This window comes from Eriocheir sinensis, chromosome 7 (genome assembly GCF_024679095.1).
Source record: "Eriocheir sinensis breed Jianghai 21 chromosome 7, ASM2467909v1, whole genome shotgun sequence".
NCBI classification, from domain to species: domain Eukaryota; kingdom Metazoa; phylum Arthropoda; class Malacostraca; order Decapoda; family Varunidae; genus Eriocheir; species Eriocheir sinensis.
The window spans coordinates 2,295,414-2,318,719 of NC_066515.1; the positions used below are offsets into that span (position 1 = coordinate 2,295,414).

Here is a 23,306-nt window from a genome sequence, read left to right on the forward strand (position 1 = left end):
CTATCCCAATCTTTGCAAAACTAGACACTATCCCAATCTTTGCAAAACACAGACACAGTCCTAGTAATCCTGTTCATCCCTAGCCGGCAGGAAAGGATGCTGCTGATTGGCTAGTGGTGGGCGGAGTGTCTCAGGTCTCCTCCAGCCAACAACTCGCGTAGGTTCATAAACTGTTCATGTTTCTTTGCACGGGTCACCTGTTGCACGAGAGGGAAGTTTTGTTGGCATCATTGAATCAAGCAGTGACTGTACAACTACGACACAATTTCCAAAACTGGATAGGGTAAAAAATAAAGTAATTGTGGTGAATACAACCAAGAAAACGTCATGTACTGTTTGTACCACTTGTTACAAAGCCTTCACTGCCTCCTCTTATACTGCACTCTTTATACGTAAAAGCAGAAGGCACCATCTTATGCAGGAGGATTGCAGGTACAAAAAAAATTTCTTCCAAAATTGATTCCATAATTAATGCAAATAATGGTGACAAGCAGTAAGTGGTATAAACATAAAAAGTTATTTACTGAACTTGACACTCTAATTACTTTGTATTTTACCCATTCTAGCTTTGGAAACTGTGTTACAGTTGTACAGTCACTGCTTAATCCAACCATGTCATCAAAACTTGCTTCTCCCGTGTAACAGGTGACCCACGCAAAGAAATATGAACAGTTTCTGAACCTACGTGAGATGTGGGTGGAGGAGACCTGAGACACTCCGTCCGCCAACAACTGGAAACTGCAAGATGACTGGTCTCAAACTTACGTGAAGAACGTCAAGAAACTGTACTGCCACGGCCACTCCAAGTCAGTCCCGGCGGGAACAGGGGGCGAGGGAGGCACAGGCCAGCCTACCCTGCCTCCGACAGTGTGCAGCAGCGACAACCTTCCTCTTGTTGCCACCTCTGTCGCCTTGTATCACTTCATGGGCCGTCTGCTTCTGTCTGTCAGCATGGTGGCAGCAGGGGGGAGGGAGGCACAGGCCAGCACACCCTGCCTCCGACAGTGTGCAGCAGCAACAACCTTCCTCTTGTTGCCACATCTGTCGCCTTGTATCACTTCACGGGCCGTCTGCTTCTCTCTCGGTCCTTTCTCAGCATGGAGGCAGCAGGGGGGGAGGGAGGCACAGGCCAGCACACCCTGCCAACAACAAGGTCAGGGAGAGCTGAGGTGAGACTGTTGCTGTGGGATCCAAGTATTGCCTTGGCAGTGACACTTCTGGCATGTTGATGTTCCTTCCCTTTAATATTCATCTTTTTCTATAATGTTTCTTTTTTTCAATTTTCATTAAAAAACAACTTTCCTGGCCAATTCCAGTCGTCCTTGATGGTTGCAGGCATTCAGAGCTGTTCAATCATTCATTCAACTTTTTCACCACTTATTGGGGACACAGCCCAAGGGAGGGGGACAGAGCACCATTGTCAAGCAGCCCAGTGCATGCCAGTGCGTGCCCATCCCACCAACAGCTGCCAGGGAGAGGCGCAAACTGTCGCCCCTCCGATCAGCAACCTGGGCCCCTGACCGCCAGACCACTGCAGCCCCTCCACACTGGCCAACCTTCCAAAACACAAGACACGTTTTGAGGCTCGTCTAGGACACTTCTGAGGCAGGGCAGTACAATGGCCGGAGAGGTGCTGGAAGCACTTGCCTCTGTGGTGCTCTTGGGTGAGGCACACCACTGTAAGGTATTGAATCTTTTGCTGCAGCAAGTGTTTATAAATACATATTCCAGCTGTTGTAGTGTTATGTGACATTCCCTTGACTCACCTTGCAGAGGAGCAAGTAGATCATGTAGGTGTGAGCCTCAAGTGTTTATAAGTACATATTCCAGCTGCTGTAGTGTTATGTGACATTCCCTTGACCCACCTTGCAGAGGATCAAGTAGTTCATGTAGTTGTGAGCCTCAATTGGGCTCCAGGCCCAGTGCAGCTGCCACAGCTGTGGAAAGTCAGCCATTAGTATTTCCCCTTCCACTTCTTCGTGTGGCTCCTCTCCTCCCATCACTTCACAGGCAAACCTTCTTTCTTCTTTATCTTACATGATCACTTTGACCTCTCCCTGTCAGGCTCAGCTGCTGCTAACAACCTGGTCTATATAATTAATGTAGGCAGACACAGTTCAGAAGTGGGTCTTCATGTGAATGGCAATGTCACGCTTTGCCTTAAAGAGCTTTCCACAAACATCACACTTGAACTCCCTAATGTCATAGTGCCTGAAGACGTGTTCGTTAAGAATCCACTTCAAACTGAATCTCTTCCCGCACTCTTCACACTCATGACTTTTAACACCAGTGTGTGTAAGGGTGTGTTTATCAAGGTTACTCTTCCGGCTGAATTGTTTCCCACATTCCTTACATTCATAGTTCTTTACACCAGTGTGTGTAAGGGTGTGTGTATCAAGGTTACTCTTCCGGCTGAATTGTTTCCCACATTCCTTACATTCATAGTTCTTTACACCAGTGTGTGTAAGGGTGTGTGCATTAAGGGTACTCTTTTGTGTGAATTGTTTCCCACATTCCTTACATTCATAGTTCTTTACACCAGTGTGTGTAAGGGTGTGTGTATCAAGGGTACTCTTCCGGCTGAATTGTTTCCCACATTCCTTACATTCATAGTTCTTTACACCAGTGTGTGTAAGGGTGTGTGCATCAAGGGTACTCTTCCGGCTGAATTGTTTCCCACATTCCTTACATTCATAGTTCTTTACACCAGTGTGTGTAAGGGTGTGTGTATCAAGGGTACTCTTCCGGCTGAATTGTTTCCCACATTCCTTACATTCATAGTTCTTTACACCAGTGTGTGTAAGGGTGTGTGCATTAAGGGTACTCTTTTGTGTGAATTGTTTCCCACATTCCTTACATTCATAGTTCTTTACACCAGTGTGTGTAAGGGTGTGTCTATCAAGGGTACTCTTCTGGCTGAATTGTTTCCCACATTCCTTACATTCATAGTTCTTTACACCAGTGTGTGTAAGGGTGTGTGCATCGAGGTTACTCTTCTGATTCAATTGTTTCCCACATTCCTTACATTCATAGTTCTTTACACCAGTGTGTGTAAGGGTGTGATATCTGAGGCCTTGCCTTGAGGTGAATCCTTTTCCACACTCCAGACACACAAACTTCCTCTCTCCTTTGTTGCTGGAGTTGCCAGCAGCAAGTTGCTTCACCTGATGACCACTGACCCTCCTGCCACCTGCAGCAGTCTGCTCCTGCTTGTCTTGGCCACTCATGCTGCTGTCCAGCCCAGCAGGTGAGGCGGCCCCGACCTGTACGGCGGCTCAGTGTGTTGTGTTGTCCTCGTTCTCTTTTCTCCACACCTGAAGGAAGCCGTTGTTGCTGTGCTGGACTTGGTCGTCAGTGCGGTGAACAGGAAGTGTAGTAGTAGTCACAATCGTAGTACCAGTGACGGCAGCAGGCAGTTTGGGGACAAGGATTCTTCTTCTTCAGTGTTTCGGGGGCTGGTTTGGCCATGGACCACAGCCTCTTCTTCTTCTTCAGTGTTTCAGGGGGCCAGTTAGGCCATGGACCACAGCCTCTTCTTCAGTGTTTCAGGGGGTTGGTTAGGCCATGGACCACAGCCTCTTTTTCAGTGTTTCAGGGGGCTGGTTAGGCCATGGACCACAGCCTCTTCTTCAGTGTTTCAGGGGGCTGGTTAGGCCATGGACCACAGCCTCTTCTTCAGTGTTTCAGGGGGCTGGTTAGGCCATGGACCACAGCCTCTTCTTCAGTGTTTCAGGGGCTGGTTTGGCCATGGACCACAGCCTCTTCTTCAGTGTTTCAGGGGCTGGTTAGGCCATGGACCACAGCCTCTTCTTCAGTGTTTCAGGGGCTGGTTAGGCCATGGACCACAGCCTCTTCTTCAGTGTTTCAGGGGGCTGGTTAGGCCATGGACCACAGCCTCTTCTTCAGTGTTTCAGGGGCTGGTTAGGCCATGGACCACAGCCTCTTCTTCAGTGTTTCAGGGGCTGGTTAGGCCATGGACCACAGCCTCTTCTTCAGTGTTTCAGGGGCTGGTTAGGCCATGGACCACAGCCTCTAAAGCCCCAAATTGTTGTTGTTGTTGTTTAGGGCCGCGGCGATGTAGTCGCTCACACGAGCCCTGGTGTCGTCCTGTGAGGTCCTCACGGGCGCGTCAGCTGCCCCGTCTTCCTAAGGAAGGCGCAGGTGAGGTGGATGACAGCTTCCTGTCGTGAGGGGTGGACGCCTGCCGTACAGCCCCAAACACACACTCGGCGGCGGCGCCTCGGCGGGTGTTGTTGTTCTTGCTCTTGCTCTTGCTGTACAGGTGACCCGTCGGAGAGTCAGGCCTTCGTATCGGCACAACCTGTAAAAATAAAACAAAACAAGCAGGATCATTACAAATCATCCTATTCCCTATTTCTTGCACACCACATCTTTCCCAGAAAACTCTTCATGGCTGCTATAATTCTCTCATTTGCTTCAGCACTCGGTCCCAGCAGCAGCAGCATCCATTCCCTCTCCGTTCTTGCAATCCTCCCATTCACATCCAGCCCATCAGTGCCACCCTCATCATCTCCGTCCTTTCTCTCCGGTACCTCCCACACACCAGTACCACATGCACGACAGTTTCATCCAGACCCCTGTCACACATCTGACACACTTTGCTGCGGGACTCAGACCACCTGTAATTTCTTGCATTCACATTCATACACTGCGCTCGAGCTTGGAAGAGAAGATCACCACCCAGGCTTCCATCATACCAGCTGACACACTGCGGGGCTTCCTTTTCCCTGTACCGCTCCAAAGTACTCTTTCGCTCCATCGCATGCTTCCTCCTCCTCAGACCGTCACCTTTCACTGCACTGTCTCTCTCTTCCACTTTCTCACATCCCATTCTAGACCCTCACTGTACCTGTCAGTCACCTTCCATTCAAAGAAACGCCTCCCTTCCTCTCTGCTCACCCACCTGACTCGCATACCACTGTCACCAACCATTCTCATGCAGTTCTTAATCTATTTGCTCTCATGCACACTCCACAAGTAAACCTTCCGTGCCAGTCTCGTGTCATCCATTCGTCCAATCTGACTTTGTATCTAAGGGTAGCCTTCCTAAATCTTTCCCTAAAGGTACTCCACCCCATATCATCCCTCAATGCTTCCACCGCTGCACACCTTGGTGCCATCCAGGTTGGCATCGGGAAGGGTTCGGGCTAGCACCTGGAGTTCCGCCGCTCAGCCACGGTCTGATCACGTGTGCTGCGGACGCCTACCGACCTCATAAAGCTGTCGGGACGCTGCCGGGCTGGGCCAGTGACCTCCCAGCGCGCATATCACCATGACCCAGCGCTCTGACGCCTCCGTGCACGTACGTACTGCGGGTCGACGAGCTCGAGTTATTAGCCGCTGCAGCAGCCGAGATGGCCACGGAGCAGCCCCAGTCCCCCCTGCAGGAGGAAGGTACCGCTACCCAGACACAAGAGGTAGCTACTCAGCCCCAGGAAAATGGACGGAAGAAGGCCGCCACCACTCTCCTCGATGAAGTGGAGATGGACACACACACACACACACACACACACACACACACACACCTGGCTAATTACAGCCTTTATCAGTTTGCTGCCACTAATGACCTAAGTAGCCTTGCCCCTCAATTAACACCGAAGCATCAGGTCATATAATCCCCTTTCCTTAATCTTCATCCCCTCAAAGTTCACTTCACACGTAGCCTACCTGACCTGAGGTCCAAAGATCCTGCCAGCCCCGCCCCGTAATCTGAAAGCATCTGCCACCTGCACACAATCCACGCCCACAAAACGTATATCCACAACCGCCCCGCAACCGCAAATTCAATCCATATCCTACCTGCACAATAACCCAGCAAACATGTGTAATGCCGGGATGTGAAGGCAGGAGAAGAAACTTAGAAGTATAAGGAAAAGACGTAGGTTAAGTCATTATAAGTGATTACAAGTAGTTATAAGTGAGCATATAGAAGTACTTATGAGTAATTATAAGTCACTATAAGGCCATCATAGATATGTAAGAAATTGTAAGTAGGTATCCTTAATCACAACCTATAACATAACACATCCCCCCCACCCCCCCTCAGATTACAATTACACAATGTGGTGCAATACTTACGTCACTTTCCCGCCAGAACTTAGCGTCTGTCGCCCCTCCCTTTCCTCCCCTTTCCCCCTACCAGCGCACGCACTTCGGAATTGTTGCCAGCCCTTGCTTGTCAATGCCCTATCAGTTAAAGTCATCCACCCTTGCATAGATTTTTTCCGCTGCTTCACATGTAATTTCGTCACCTTGCACGTTAAGAGACCGTACCCATATATAAACTACCCTAGTCTTCCCTTCATTTTGAATTAAACCGTAATAGATTATAAATCAGCTACTTGGCTCCTTTTTCAACGCTACGGGGCCGCCCCAGGGTGGGTATAAAATCCTGAGAGCGTCTTGCTCGGGCCTCACCTCACGAAGGCGTTTGACAAAGTCTGGCACCGAGGATTGAAATACAAGATATTGGGTCTTGGCCTCCCGGTCATCCTGAAGAAGCTATTATGCAATTTCTTGGATGGCAGGAGTGCAAGGATCAAGTTGGAATCCTTTCTCGGTGACAGCTTTGACATACGCTGTGGTGTCCCTCAGGGCAGTGTGCTATCCCCAACCTTATTCATCCTGTACACAAACGACGCACCAGCCGCGGGGAGAGGAATCAACCTCTCGTACGCAGATGACGTCACCCACATATCCGGATATCCAGGCCGCTCCCGCGAAATCGCTCGCCGCCAAATAGCAGCTCAAATCAACACTCAATCCGTATACGAAAAGGACTGGCGCATCCACACAAATGAATCGAAATTCTCTATATTTAACCTCGGCGCCAGGCTCCATGAAAATATATCCACAAACACCAGGGCAATCGCCACCCAACACCAGGGGACACTCCTTGGCCTCACCATCTCCCGCAGTGGGTACGCGTCACACATCAATAAAAGATGCGACCACGCTCGAACAACACTAGGAAAACTATACCGATTCAGGACGATGCCAACTAAACTCAAACTTCACCTTGTCAAGACCCTCATTATACCCATCTTAGAGCACCCTCCCGTCCCAACACACACCCTCAGTAAAACTCAAATCAGTAAACTACAGAAAGTACAAAATAAAGCCCTCCGATTCGCAACAAACCAGTTCTACGCCTCCACACTAACAAATGAGCAAATTCATATAAATACCAACACCTTCCCAATCAACATACGACTCCACCTCCAAGCAACCCGGATATGGGCAAGAATTAATCGCCCTCCTCAACCTTCCCCTCCACACACACCTAACAAACAATCTCCCCAATATCGAACGATTCAACCGCTCATTCCCGAGCAGCCTGCGGAGACTTCAGAGCGACTCGCACCCAGAACCGTGTTACTACTAACCTATACTAAATTAACAAACTCACAGAGAACCATAGCTAGCTAGCTCCAACACATATACCCACACACCACCCATTTCAAACTTAACAGAATAAGACGACATCGTCTGAAAGCAACAAAAAACGCAACATATAACACACTACCCACGCACCAAAAATAAAAATCACCCCAAACAACACTATCGACACACACCACCCTACACATACCACGCCAGGCGGCCAACCCGCCATCTTTTTTTTATCTCACACTTCTTTCTGCTTCCCACTTACCTTCCTCTACTTCCTCTCCTCTCTTCCCCCCTCTCTTCTATAAAAAAAATAAAAAAATCGGGCCTCACTCACTCGCCCACTCACTCCCCTGTTGTACTCGCAGGTAAGCACGTGACTCTCCCTCCTTCGCCCCCCCCCCCCTCCTATTTTTTCTCCCTATGTGTCCCCAGCGTTAATTACCGTCTCCCCTTTAGCCAATGTGCATCTTAACTATCCTGTAAATGCATTTCTGATCCCAGTAAATGAAATAAGTATCATTTCACCCGCTCCTCTCACTCACTCGCCCACTCACCCCCCTGTTGTACTCGCAGGTCTGGCGCCCCCACTCTCTGCCACACACACACACCTACACACCCACGCCCCATATATACCTACACGAACCCGTGATTCTTTCCCAATGTGTTTCTTTAGTTGTTAATCTCAATACTTCTCTTCTTTCCGTGACAAGGGTTGTAGGAGGGAAACCCCCGTCAGCGTTCTTGGAGCCTGGCGGGGGGAAGTAGGAACGGGGAGTCGAGCCCCCCCTTAAAAATTTCCGTCTTATGCCCCTATTACGGAAAGGACTTTGTAAGTATATAGATATCTAGGCCATTAATCTGTGGTTTATCTCTAGGGTAAGAAGTGTTAGTAAAATAGGGGGCTGTATATGTTTTGTCGTTTCGACGTAAATTGTTCTCGCTGTGTACGGGCCTCCCCGGAAGTGTAAAGTCCCCCCTCCCTGAGTTTTTTTTTCATATATCTTATGCACCTGGTCTTGCAATAGATGTACACCCGCGCAAGAGTAAGGTTTTCGTAGAGAATTCTCAGCCATGTTCTGATTACCATTGTGAGAGGAGAAACTAGAACCCAGTCGTGTGTCCATTCACCCACTTCTGTCAGTTTCGGGTAAATCGTGCCTTCAATTAGCAGTTAACTGTAAACCGTGTCGTCAGTTATGACTATGTATACCTTCTAAACTAAGTCTCACATGAATAAATGTACCAACCCCTATTTACAGGCCTTTATTACTTATCTCTTCTCCCCGTCGTGAGTTTTGTCCAGCGGGCTGTGTAGTTAAAGTACCACTTTACCGCCCCGAGTCCTCCCCGCTCACCACGTTACCCCCTGCCCAAGGGATCAGAGTCTCGCTCTGGGTCACTTTAATCCCAAATTAAATCATTAGTCCTTTATATACATATATTTTAAGGTTCCCAGTGAGCTACCGGTGACATAGTTCATCGGTAGATTTCTGGGTGGTGGCAGCAAAACTACCCCCAGGGTGAGTCCCCCTTGTTTTTCCCCAGATATCCATTAGTTGAATTTCCATTTTAACATCATTTAGTGCCCCGAATAACCGGGCACGACACATAGACCCCGGGGGAAGCTTCCAGCACAACAATACGTTACAAGTCTCTTACTAATTAAGCTTAGATTTAGGTGGGCAGCGGCAAAGTGCTGAGTAAACCCCTGAAGACTCTGCCCTCATCAGAACATTATCCAAGTCTGTATCAACGGGGGACATAGTTAAAGCAATCGGAGCATGGTCTGAAGGAAGATTATGTTGTTGTATGACCATAGCTGGGCACGATAACAGAAAACCTTATTCCCGATAACCGTTAACTGATAATGAAAAACCTTAACGGCGATAATCGATATTCGTTAACTAGAGACACAAAGATAACCGATAACCGATACCCGATATAAATCCACAATTCCGATACTAGCTAGCGATAAGTCCGATAGATTGATTGATTGATTGATAGTTTATTGTTGCAGGTAAACAACAAGGGAGAAGGGAGGAACATGCCATCCCAACCCCCAGGTAGGACAGAGTGTGATTATACAACTATTAATACATGTGTAGGTAGCACCATGAAACTAAAAAGATACAATGGTACGAAGGAAAGCACAACAAGGGAGGGGGCGGTACCTCCCCCTGGACAATAAGACAATAAAATGTGGGGACGGATCGAGAACATTGCCCAAGCACTAGATGGGATGAATACAGAGATAAACACTAGTCCTTAAATTAAAATGGCAAAAACGATATTATATTGATATTTCAGATAGAACTACACTGATGAATTCAAATTTTCATTATATGTATTTTAGGAAACTTACAAAACCTTAAAACCACACGTTGACACGTACATATGGACGTTAATACTAGAAATGCCTGAACCGGTGTTGTGTTATTTGGCGTCCCCACCGTCAAAAATTGTTTACAAACACTGGTCTCTCGTGAACGGTGCATGCTCAGACCAGCAAGCGTAGACCTGTACAGTCTCACAAAGCTTTTAAACCGTAATTAAGAGTTGTTGGAAGGCTGAATCAGACATTAGTAACAATACCACCATCCTCGCTGTTTCTAGGACGACACTCTGTACGAGTTGTATTTATATGTACAGAGTGTACGTCGTTCTAGAAACAGCGAGGATGGTGGTACTGTATGTATGATTCAGCTTTCCAGCAACTCTTAATGTGTTAAAAAAGCATTGTGAGACTGTACAGGGCTACACTTAATGGTCTGAACATGCGCAGTTCACGAGAGACCAGTGTTTGTACACAAAAGCGCCAGCTTTTGACGATGGGACACCAAATAACACAACACCGGGTGCCTTCAATACCATGACATGCTCACAAACGAATATGGAATATCAAATTTGAGGCAGTGAATAATCATTTTTGGGGCAAAGTTAAATGATTTTTCTCTATGATATATTGATTTTTGAGTAGCATAAAAAATAATAACCTAGTGTTTTAATTTTCATGACCTAAGTATGAAATCTCATCACCGAAGATATTTCATACCGCGAAGTTTTTTCATACAACACCGGGCCACGCATGCGCAGTAAGGAGACAACGTTTTTTTTCTGAGAGGCGGAAAAAAAGTAGCGATTATCGCTAGTTTGGTTACAAAAGTAACGAAGATACCGATATATATTTAAATAAGTAGCGGATGGTCGATAATCCGATTTTGTTATCAGCGATAATGTATCGCGATAACTTATCGCGATAACGCCCAGCTATGTGTAAGACTCTAAAATCACTTACATACTTCAGAAAGCTAACAGAGGCAATACAAGTGTCAAGTTCCGAAATCCAGTTGGTCCGTTTCTTGTATGTCTTATTGCCAAGAAAGTGTTTGTCATTGGTCCTCAGATTATTAATAACCACAAGATTATTTTCACTGCAAAAGGTAAATACTACCTCAGCATTATTATTTGTCACAGTAGTTTCACCAGGCAAAAAAGGGTAAGACATGTCAGGAATGGAAATAAAGTCACACAGGTTGGCGGATCGAATGCGAGCAGGAATTAAGGTGTCTCACCAAACCCCCGAACCTGCAGTTCATATCACCCAGCAGAAGGAAACCGTTACTGCTCTGAGTCGAGAGTAATTTATCATTAATAGCTGCAAAAGAAGCGTGGGAATAACGTGGGGAGTCATTTGGCAGAACATAACAAAAACCCATGACAACATCCTGCTTACATTGCAGCTATACTTGGTCACCAATGCTGACATCAATAGAATGAATCTGGTTCGCTAAACTGTTTCTAACACATACCACTGTGCCACCTCTGTCTGACGATCCAACCACAGCACTGGAGTACGGCTGGCAGGGATTCCCCCCTCCCTCAGCCAGCCCCCTCTCCCTCCCATCTTACACACACACAGAGTTGTAGCCCTAATTGTGTAAGAGAGAGAGAGAGAGAGAGAGAGAGAGAGAGAGAGAGAGAGAGAGAGAGAGAGAGAGAGAGATTTATATAGATTTACATAGAAAATCAGACCACACAGACCCCATGGTCCAGACTAGGTGGTCAGTCCTTAAACCTGTGATTCTACATTAATCAGAAGGCTCCAAAACGTTGCATTTCAACTCAAGTTGATATAAAGTTGAAGGAAGTGACGGTCGAGCTTGTTTTTGCAGGAGTCAATCGTGTTACACTGGACCACTGATGGTGGGAGCTTATTCCATTCTCGCACTACATCGTTGGTGAAAAAAAATTTGGTGGTCTGAATTTACTTGTCTACATTTGAGTTTTACGCCATTGTTCCTCGTACGTAAAGTGTCATCGATCATAAACAATGTTGATCTGTCTACATTCGCGAAACCATTAAGTATTTTAAAACATTCGATCAGTTTTCCTCGGAGGCGACGTTTCTCAAGAGAGAACATGTTAAGGGTGAAAGCCTTTCTTCGTAAGATTTGTTGCGCAAGGAAGGGATCATTTTTGTTGCCCGATGCTGAACACCTTCTAATTTAACAATGTCCTTTGCATGGTGGGGAGACCAAAACTGTGCCGCATATTCCAAGTGGGGTCTGACTAAACTATTGTAGAGTGGAAGTATTACATCTTTATTCTTGAATAAAGAGTTTAGTTTAATGAAGCTCAACATTCTGTTCGCTTTATTTGCTGCATCGATGCATTGCTGTGAGAATTTGAGGTTTGACGCGATTTTGACCCCCCAAGTCCTTAACGCATTGAACGCTTTTGAGTTTAACGCCGCGCATTTCGTAATCGAACTTCTGCTTTGCCTGTCTTCGTCAGTGTGAACCGAGTTTCCAATCTTTGTGTCGTCTGCAAATTTACCAGAGCTGGGCATTTCCGATCATCAGTCCGATCGTCCGATCTTCCGATCTGATCGGAACAGCAACTGGCGATCGGAATGCAAGATTGGATCATCTTTGTAAAGGTAATCGGACTGTGGAGATCGGAACTTCACAAACTAACTTCCGATCACCGATCACAGAAAAGAAAGTGGTCAACGTTGTCATGGCAACAAGTGACTGTGGACTTCTTACAATTATTTTTATACACGTTGCTAAATAGTTACTTCAATAAGCGTCTTTATTTATAAAATTAAGCGATAATTATTGATCGTTAATTTATTTAATCCTGGTAAGGCATCGTGAACGAGACGCGCAGTCGCTTTATTTGCTTGGCGAGACTTGTCACACGACGCCATGACAGCGTGCTGTGGGCGGCAGTAGTGGGTTCCGCCAAAGAGACTATATACGAAGAGATAGAGGTATGTAGTAATTCCTCAGGAGTGCGGAAGTAGCGCCATCTATTGCAGCCCACCAAAACGTCACTTTTCAGGGGTAGCTTAACTATTTTGAGGTACCTGCCACCGCACCTATCCAGCCTTCACTTATTTTTCATTGTAAAATGATTTACTAAATGGGGTAAAAGAAAAATATATTTGTTCTTATGTTTTATTAGGTATTATCTACACTATATCAATTTGTTTTTTTAGGAAAAGTATGATGTTGAAAGCATTTGCTAATATATATATATATATATATATATATATATATATATATATATATATATATATATATATATATATATATATATATATATATATATATATATATATATATATATATATATATATATATATATATATATATATATATATATATATATATATATATATATATATATATATATATATATATATATATATATATATATATATATATATATCAGTGCTTTAAATACAAGCAAAGCATACAACATTCTATGCATGCTAAATTACTATAAGGCCTTTGCAACTGTGGTAACCCGGATGTCACACTGGTCCTGTGTCCCAGGGTAATGGGTTCCCTAACACCACAGGCTCATGGGCTAATGTTACAGAGATGAGCACCAGGGCCGTGCTGCTACAGCGTATGCCCCCAGCCTTACCTTTACCTTTTGCAAAATGCTCTTAGCTGAGTAAAATATCATACTAACTGTACAAGTGCCAGATAATGGCAAGCATTGCATACTGTTTGACAAGGCAGAGAACAAAAGCTTCTAAGCATTACAACTGAAATAAACAATGGGAGACACTCAAAAGCCTGTTAACTGAACATGACCCGATTTATAACAAGCAAAACCAACAATGGTGCGTTATATACAATGAAAACTGTATAAAAAATGTTGCAAGGCACATCAATATAAAACAAAGCATCATAAAACATGCTGAAATACATGATGGAGGACATCAAGAAGGTAACATGAGTTGTCTTAAATGGAATGCAATAACTTGGTGGTCCTGGGAGACAGGCGAGCCTGGAGGTGAAAATGGGATGTAGGACACGGTATGATCTCACAAGCTCTGACCTTGGTGTCAGGGTGAAGATATTAAGCTCAGTAGACACAACTATGCAGCAGGCACATATGATAAAAAGCAAATGAGACAAAATAAGGCAACTCATAGAGTAAGAAAATATCAGGAAAGTTATGCTGCAGTATGTGACACACCAAATTACAGGGCAGAGAGTGATATGTATTTCATAGGCTACATCAGTAAACATGTAGCATTTATTGCAGGAAGCACACATTAAAGTTGGATGTAATAAAATATATGTTTTATGCACACATTAAAGTTGGATGTAATAAAATATATGTTTTAGCACACATTAAGTTGGATGTAATAAAATCATTTGATATGAAACTCCTTGAACTGGCCAACCAAACCAACCACTCTCTGCCCCCCCCCAAAGCATTATTTTTCACAAGGTTTATGAGGCATTAGTCAAGAATATCAACTGCCATTACATTTTGTAAATCAGACCTATGTGATTATGTATATCATATAAAGCAGAAAAAAATTTGCAATCTGTAATACAAACAAGATTACGCCTGGAATCCACATTAAGGATGCCAGACATGTTATGATAGACACTTAAGTGTGATGAAATTACATGCTGGACTTCACATTATGAAACCAAGCCAAGTGTCACTGCAGGACATATTAGGTAAGACAGACACCAAAAGCTTGCTACCTGAACAAGATTAAACATAACAGGCAAAATCACAATAAAGCATTGCATACTGTTGGGTAGGGAAGAGAACAAATGCTTCCAAGCATTACACCTGAAATAAACAATGGCAGATATTCAAAGCATGAACTGAACAAGATCTGATTTATAATAAGCCAAAACCAACAATGGTGCATTACATGCGATATCTGGCAGTGGATTCCTTGCATTACAATTGGAAAGTGGCAGACACCTAAAGCTTGTTAACTGAACAAGATCTGATTTATAACAGAGCAAAACCAACAATGGTGCATTACGTGTGATATCTAGCAGGAAGATAAATGATTCCTTGCATTACAACTGGAAAGTGGCAGACACCCAAAGCATTAATTGAACAAGATATGATTTATAACAAAGCAAGCCCAACAATGGTGCATAATTTGCAATATTTGGCAAAGTATATGGAAAAAAATTCTTGGCGTAACAAGAGTAATACTAAATAATGGCAAATCCCACGAAGTTTCTCTTCTTTTGACAAAGCCTGTGCTCTTTGCTGCAGGGCTGTCAGAGTCTGTTTGCTCCAGCCAACATGTACTGAAATACCCCTGAGTCATGAGTGAAGTGTTGAAACTGAAGACAAGTGAAATACTGTGCTTATAAATCTATTAGCATTTGGACTTTGATAGTATAAGGCCAGAGCAAACCTCTCTTGTAACCCATATCTCTTGACAGATATAATATCAAGATCTACAAGCACCCATTTTTTTTTTTTTTTCGTCGTTGCCTGTTGCGCCGGTAGGCATCTTCCTGGTGAGGCCTGATGGTCGGCCCAAGGCTTCTCCCAGGTGGGGCCTGATGGTCGGCCCAGCCCGTTCTGGCGCAGGCGAGTGTTTATAGTGGCGCCATCTTGCATTGCCCCCCGGAACTCGTTCTTGATTCGCTTGGACGGCTTCCTCTAGAGTCCGGGTTGATGGGTGGTCTTCAGGACAGCATGTGGGTAGTTTTAAGCCACTCGGCGGTGACTGAAAAATCCGAGTGGTAGCGTGGGGATTCGAACCCGCGTCGTCAATCACGCGGTGAATGTGAGCCCAGTACGCTACCATTTCGCACCGCCTACCCATATATCATTTATACCATATATATCTTTGATGTTCAGTCCATACTAAAACATTTGTCAATGTGTTGTCACACTAAAATATAAAAATTCCCTGTTTCTGCAATGTTAGTCATACCTAAGCCCTGCTAAACCATCCAAGTGAATCAAGAATGAGTTCTGGGCGGCAGCATGAGCCAATACTAAATGGCACCACTATAAAAAAAGCCTGCATCATGACGGCCTGGGCCGACCGCCAGGCGCCTGAAGAAAACCTACCGGCGCTATAGGCAGGTGGGAAAAAAAAAAAAAAAGGATCACATCAGAAGAATGGACAAAGGTTTGTTAGTGGCACTTCAAGGTTATGCTACCTCTTCAAATATTGGCCAGTCATGGTTTAAATTGGAACAGGATAAAAAATAAACATGAATATATCTGTGTACACAACTGTTACTATCAAATGCCAGCCTAAGGCAAAATTTGAACCTATGCTATCAAAAACATAAGACCCATATGCTGATCACTCGACTAATCATAACGGTACTACATCCATAGAAACATAATAAAGAGTTTAAATATATCATTCAAAATTTCAAACTTTTTATATACTTTTTTTTTTGAGATATGAAGCCTACTGGTGTAACAGTTGAATATTGAACTCAATTTGTATGCAGAGATGTGAAGTATGTTATTAAGCTGTAATGTTTCCAACACATTAGTTGTGATTAAAGCAACACGGAATAGTAACTAAAGAGGATAAATTATCACCGAGAGCAAGAGGTTCATTACTATATTGTGGTGAGCTTGATGGCCGAGTCGAGTTTCCTCCAACCCCATCAAGTTCACACCTGTTGAGAGGCAATTTTTAATCAAAGTGAAAAATGGATGCAAATGGTCACTAAAACTAGTTATTATACTTGGTGTCACAAATTCGGGCAAATAATTTAGGAAAGGACTCCCGGACTTGGCGTCACTCATGAGGTAAATGATCTTGTGCACTCATTGGGCTATAATATATACATTGTTATAATGTGTATTATTGTCTTGTTACTATATATTTCCTACTGATAATGGAAATACATGTCAGGATTAATCATCAAATACAAGGAAAAAAGAATCATGTATGGAAATTGTGAACTTTATGTAACAAACAAGGTTTATTATACACAATAAGGTTGGATACTTCAGATGTGAAAGATTTTTGGATATAACATCACCCACTTCCTCCATATTGGTTCTTTAAAGCAAGGGTTGACTATAGCTGATTATTATTTGCAGCAGGATTCATGACACTTTTTTTAGTGCAAACCATCTGAAATCAATGATCATTATAAGGAATACTTCTCATGAGTAGCTACTAAAACTTGACAACCTAGAAGGATGCACCATCAGACTGTAAGGATAGATATATTATAAGACATAGCTACATTGGTGGATTCAAAGGGGGCCCAGGCCCCCAATGTTCCTGAGTGATACAGGAAAACTAGCTCAAAAGCGCTGCAGCTAAAACAATGCTTTGGCACAAAGTCCAGGCTGTTATACCCATTGATTTAGGTCACTTCACCAGTTTTTCAAGACCAGGACTGCCTAGAATGGCTAATCGGTAACGCTAATGCTCCTTCCACCCGCAAAAAGTCTGATGTCCTCCCAAAAACTCATTTCCTGGATCTACACCCAAAGACATACCGTAACATGGTTCAGTGATCATGGACAAAAAAAAAAGTTAAGACAATCAATATCCAATCATTTCAGGATACATAAATCAGCATCCATATGAAGGAATTCTACAACTTAAAAGTGATGTTGAGCAGGGCATGTGTTAAGTGACTTGCACAGTCTATTTTGTGAAGTCATAATTAGATTAATATCACAACAATCAACAAACACCAGATGAAGTATTCATACCAAAATCAGTACATGGAGCTGGTGCACTGCAATGGGAAGCACATTCCTGCAGCTCAACAAGAGGGTTGAATGCTGCCATGTACTTCAGGGTGGCTAAATGTCTTCACCCTTGGCCTCTTTCTTGGCCTCTCCCCTTCAGCTGCCATACATTCTCTTGGATGATATCGGACGTGTTCGGATCTGTTGGGATGTGGTTGTGTTAGATGTGGAATAACATACGACAGTGGAACATGGAAGGAAAGAGTATGTCTACACGGTAAAATACAGAGATGAGGATTGCACTGCATTAGTTGAGTGATTACAAGATGTAAATTGAAATTCTTTGGATACTGAAAGGATGTATGGGGACAACTGGGTGAGAAGAGAGAGATGCAGATTTTTGTTATATAGCTAGATACACCAATGAAGACTTAGGACATACACATTCAGAAAGACCACAATTTTGGCTGCTAGACAGAAAAACACTAGATGTCAAAGTGCCAGGACATTGAAGAGTAATAATAATAAAAGCAATAATAATTAATGAGTATAAATATATTTCTGATATTTTTGTTTATCTTAATGCTAGTATTGAAATTTTCAAACACTAAGAATATAATAAATAAATATTGATAAATTAATTAAAATAAATACATTAATTGTACTAATACTACCACTAACAATATTAACAGCACTGCACCTAATAGACTGAGCAATAAACTGAGTCTGATATGTAACCATAATTAAACTGTCTCTGTCTGAGTGTTATGTGAAGCTTGCTCCATGCACCATGATAGGAATGGCATAGATGCATGCAGGTTGCTGAGATGCTTACAGTCACCAGCCACTTGTAGATATGGCACCAAAATGTGTTGGAAGCATTGGCGGCCAACTTCCATTTATTTAACTACTATTTTCTTTAAACAAAGGAGACAGCTCAAGAGCAACAAAGCGTACTAGAAAAAAAAGCCCCACTACTCACCACTCCCAAACAGACAAAAGTAGAGTCTTGATACACTCTTCTTGAAGGTCAAATTATAGGCAGGAGGAAATGCGGACAATGGAAGGCTGTTCCAGTTTATCAGTGTAAGGGATGAAAGAGTGGAGATATGCTGATTAACTTTTGCATAAGATGTTTGGCAAGATAGAACATGCAGTAATTGACTTAAATTATAAAAGTATAGATTTAGGAGGGAAATGGGCAGGCATTGGTTTAATAATAGGGTGGTGGGGGAATGGAATAGATTCCGCAATCACATAGTGAGTGCAGGGACGACAGCTTGTTTTAAGAGTAGACTGGATAGCTACGTGGACGAGGCTGACAGGTGGTAATGGGGAGGAATCTGGAGCTGCCGTGTGTAGGCCATTCGGCCTCTTGCCGCGGGAGGGGAGGCATGCAGTTAGCAAGTTCAGAACAACTGTCAGCGTGAAAATGATTAGAATTTCCACATTATCATTATTTATATATATATCACTTACCACGGCTGGCATCCTTCCGTAATAAATGTAGATTCACACAAGGCTGTGTCATCTTTATCACCACAAGGGACATGATTTGAGCTCCGGCTGGTAAACGTGGCGGCCGCGGCGGTGTTATGATTTTTGAACGAGGCAGCGTTGCAATCAGAGCAGAGAAAGATATTGCTGCGAATAGCGGTATAATAAACAGTATAAGTTAGACCGAGATAATTATATTCACCCACTCTTTCCCCCTACAAACCAATGACTCAATGTAAATCATTACTGATGGAAGTCAGCGTGCGTGCTAAAACAATGAGTTTGGAAGAAAAACATGATCACATAGTTTTAAAGAACGGCAGTAGGGCTACAATTCCTTGGTTCATTCCAGTATATATACAGAAAGGTTAAACACATAAAACACATCTAACCACACATACAGAGAAAGTAATATAATTGTGGTATAATAATATAACAATAATAGCATTACTCATGACATGCAGTCAGGCTATATCTACCTAGTAAATATATACAGTATATATAGTTCCTACTGTTCATTTTAATATTTATCTACCTTTATTTTTTTTATTTAAAATGGGAAGGAACCAGACTGAAGAAAAAAAGTAGCAACATTTGCTGCTTGATCCCATGTAGCAACACTGCTGATCAGTTCTAGGGGTTGGGGTTGGGTGTCTGGTGGGGGGGAGGCGTCTGAATGTAAACAAAGCTGCTCCTGCGCCATCTGTTGCAACCGACATACACCAACACCCGCCCACGGTCTCCCATAGAGGCCCCCTCTCCTGTTCTATAGTCTCCTTGGGTTCCGCTCACTCCAGTAACCGAGTGGCCTGCCCCAGTTGTCAGTTATGCATTTTCTGCTGCAGTGTTACCACCCTCTAATGGCGGCAGCGTCAGTGCCTTTTCGGGAAAGCAACAAGACCTAAGCTAAAAGGGGGGGCTTCGCCCCGCCTCGACCCCCCCCCCCACACACCTTTTTAACCGGGGGGAGGGTTTTGCCTTCCCTCGACCCCCCCCACCCACCCACCCGTCGGGCTCCCCCCGCAACAAGAGGAGGAGGAGGAGGACGGAGGTCTCGGGAGGCAGTGCAACATGCCGCCCAGACCACGGCACCAAACTAACGCCCCATACCCCTCCCATCCAAGAACTAATCTAACCTCTTCTTGAATGTATCTATCGTGTTGGCGCTCACCACATGGCTTCTACTTCTGTTCCACTCATCCACCACTGTTGGTAAACCAATTCTTGCCTATGTCTCTGTTGAACCTGAACTTATCCAACTTAAACCCATTGCTACGTGTCTTACCCGGTGTGGTGTCATCTGCCATCCACGTATCCTAAGACATCCCATCCAATCTGCGCATGCGCGGGATTTGTTTACAAACAAAGAGTGGATGAATTGCGACATGGTACCGTGTCTTTGTCGACTGCCTATCGCGATATGGCCCACCTGAGTTTTTTTTTTATCTTTTTAAAAGTAAATGTTGACGTATGTTTTGAATTTGAAAATTGCTTGAAATAAGAATGTTTCTTCCTGCACCCTTTGTATGTCAGTAAATGTGGTATGTCGGTAAATGTGATAAATGAGATAACCTGCTCCCCTTAAATGTCGGTAAATGTGATAAATGAGATAACCTGCACCCCTTCTAAGTCGGTAAATGTGGTAAATGAGATAACCTGCACCCCTTCTATTTCGGTAAATGTGATAAATGAGATAACCTGCACCCCTTCTATGTCGGTATATGTGATAAATGAGATAACCTTCACTCCTTGTATGTCGGTAAATGTGATAAATGAGATAACCTGCTCCCCTTAAATGTCGGTAAATGTGATAAATGAGATAGCCAACACCCCTTGTATGTCGGTAAATGTGGTAAATGAGATAACCTGCACCTTTTCTATTTCGGTAAATGTGATAAATGAGATAACCTGCACCTTTTCTATTTCGGTAAATGTGATAAATGAGATAACCTGCACCCCTTCTATGTCGGTATATGTGATAAATGAGATAACCTTCACTCCTTGTATGTCGGTAAATGTGATAAATGAGATAACCTACACCCCTTGTGTGTCGGTAAATGTGATAAATGAGATAACCTGCACCCCTTGTATGTCGGTAAATGTGATAGATGAGATAACCTACACCCCTTGTATGTCGGTAAATATTGTTACGGCTGCCTGAGGTTCCCGCCAGGAAGTGACGTCACCGAGCGGGAAGGCCTGTGATTGGGGCGCGCACGAGGGTCTTGGGGGACGCCGGCAGGCAGAGCACTGAGCAGTTGCCAGTTGGATTCGAACCTCGGTCGGGACCTGAGGCTCGTAGCGTGGCGGTGCACGGACCCCTTGGAGAAAGTGCCTGGCATTGGCGGTGTTTGGGTTTGTGGACTTTAGTAGAGGGTTTCGACGGTCAACAAGTGGCCGGACCCCGGTGGAACAGTGTGGGAACTGTGACAGGGAAATAAACCACGTTAAACCGGCGGATTGTGTTTCTCTGAGCCCGCCGAAGTGGAAGGGTTTGCTTCCCAATGGGCACGGCACGTGAATTCGATGTGGATTATTCATGGATTTCTGGTGAAATCTTGAGTACGCAAGTATTCACTAAATTTCACGTCTTTTCCACATGGATAACTGGTTACCAGATTCACGTGAATAACTGGAAAGAAATCACGTGATTTCTTTAGTAAATTTATACACGCATAAATCTGGTACTTGAATTCACGTGATAATACATTACTAAAATGGCATTCTGGGCGTTAATTATATACTTGTTAACATAAAAATTAAAATAAAATAGTAAAAATATTGTCAGTCCAGAACAATATACATCCACCTTGATTAATTTTAGTTGTTATATTTAATCTGTAGCCTACTAATTATAATCCATATATTCATAACCTTCATACATATATATAGGCTACAAAATTTTGAGCTGCCCGCTAAATCAAATAGTCTACCCGGCCGCCAGGCAATGCACCATGCAGTCACTGAAACACGGAGATTAAATTGAGTATTCATCTCTCTCTCTCTCTCTCTCTCTCTCTCTCTCTCTCTCTCTCTCTCTCTCTCTCTGATGTATTTATTTTCTTTACATCAATAAATTATTTTAATTTTATTTTGAATTTTCTCTATTGTTGTCCGTAAATGCTGGCAAACCACAAAGTAATCATATTATGTATTATGAAATAGATTTCAGGGTAGCATTGTTGGAATATATTAAGGAATTATCACCATAGTAAGCTAAAATAATAGGGCGAGGGAGTTTGCGCAACGCGCTGCTCGGATGGTCTGCCATGTACGTGCCAGCCTCGGCCGTTGGCGCGAAAACTGTGGGAAAGACAGGGACACTTCAGGAAGTCTCAGGCTGTTTTGGAGCCTTTCGTGGCTGTGCTAGCAAATAGCAGGTATGTAGTGATGTATTCAAGTGTGAGGATTACCTGTGGGGCAAAGTGTAGGATGTCAGTGGAGTGTACAAGGAAAGGAAGAGCGTGATTGGAGAGAGTGTTGGACACGAAATTTTAGGCGGCAGTGAATCTAGTCCTAGATCGAGTGTTTCTTCATCTTCTATTGGGGCTATGTGAGTTGCAGCGGCTGTGCGAGAAAGACGCCTGTCTGCCCTACGGTAGTGATAGGTGTGCTCGTCACCTCTTATCCAGAGATGACCCTACTGGGTGGAGTGGAGTGGGGTGGGGCCTGAGTGGAGTGGTTCTTACCTGGTTGGGCTCCTGAGGAACCCCACAATGGCTAGCACGCCAGTCCGGAAATTTTTAAAGAACAGAGGACTATAAACTGAAGAAATGGCTGGAAAGTGTGCTATACACCCAAAGTATGTACAAACATTTGTAGTACCAATGAACACTCAAACACTGGTGGTGCTGAGTTTGTAAAAATTCTCAATGATTTGGTAAAAATCTAAGCCCTTTTTAAAAAGTTCCCAGGTGGGTAGGTATCAGAGCCGTATGCGTGTGCCCCAACTCTATGCCTCAAATGCCTTAACAATTTATAAAATAAAAAAAAAGGAAAATTCGGAGAGGGGGCTCCACAGCGCCCAATTCTCAATCAGCTGGTAAAAAATTAGGGAGACTTTTTTCAAGGCAAGGACGGGCCCAGTCCAGGGGAAGGATCAGGGAGCCGTGCATGGGCTTCCTCGTTCCACTTTGTCCACGCAAGGTTCCCCCTCCCCACACACACACACACACACACACACACACACACAATTTCAGGCTTCAGTTTTCTGGATCCGTCTCTGGTTTTATGTATTGTGTCAATCATCGAGTGGCTTAAAATTACCTAAATGTCACCATGATACCTAACTTAGTTGCACATGAAACAAAAATTCAAAAGATGCCACTATAAAAAAATGGGGCAGTAAGCCACTGCCCGCATTCACAAGCGGGCAGCTATTTTCATCAGATATTGACGTGCATTTTTTTCATAAATTTGGCCAT

General features: G+C 43.9%; 1 protein-coding gene across 17 annotated transcripts in view; it reads right to left on the minus strand.

The window, feature by feature from the left end:
- The window catches only part of LOC126992266 (uncharacterized), a 73,431-nt gene that overhangs the window by 2,435 nt on the left and 47,690 nt on the right, over nucleotides 1-23,306 (minus strand). For 9 of the 17 annotated variants that reach the window (XM_050850987.1, XM_050850980.1, XM_050850969.1 and 6 more), the window contains one exon: nucleotides 766-1,022. The exons of 3 other annotated variants lie outside the window; for them this stretch is intronic. The gene's annotated coding sequence lies outside the window, so the exon portion shown is untranslated. Of the gene's footprint in view, nucleotides 1-765; nucleotides 3,228-23,306 lie in introns of those variants that run through there. 5 more of the 17 variants (XR_007746417.1, XM_050851009.1, XM_050850961.1 and 2 more) reach the window with 5 other exon arrangements.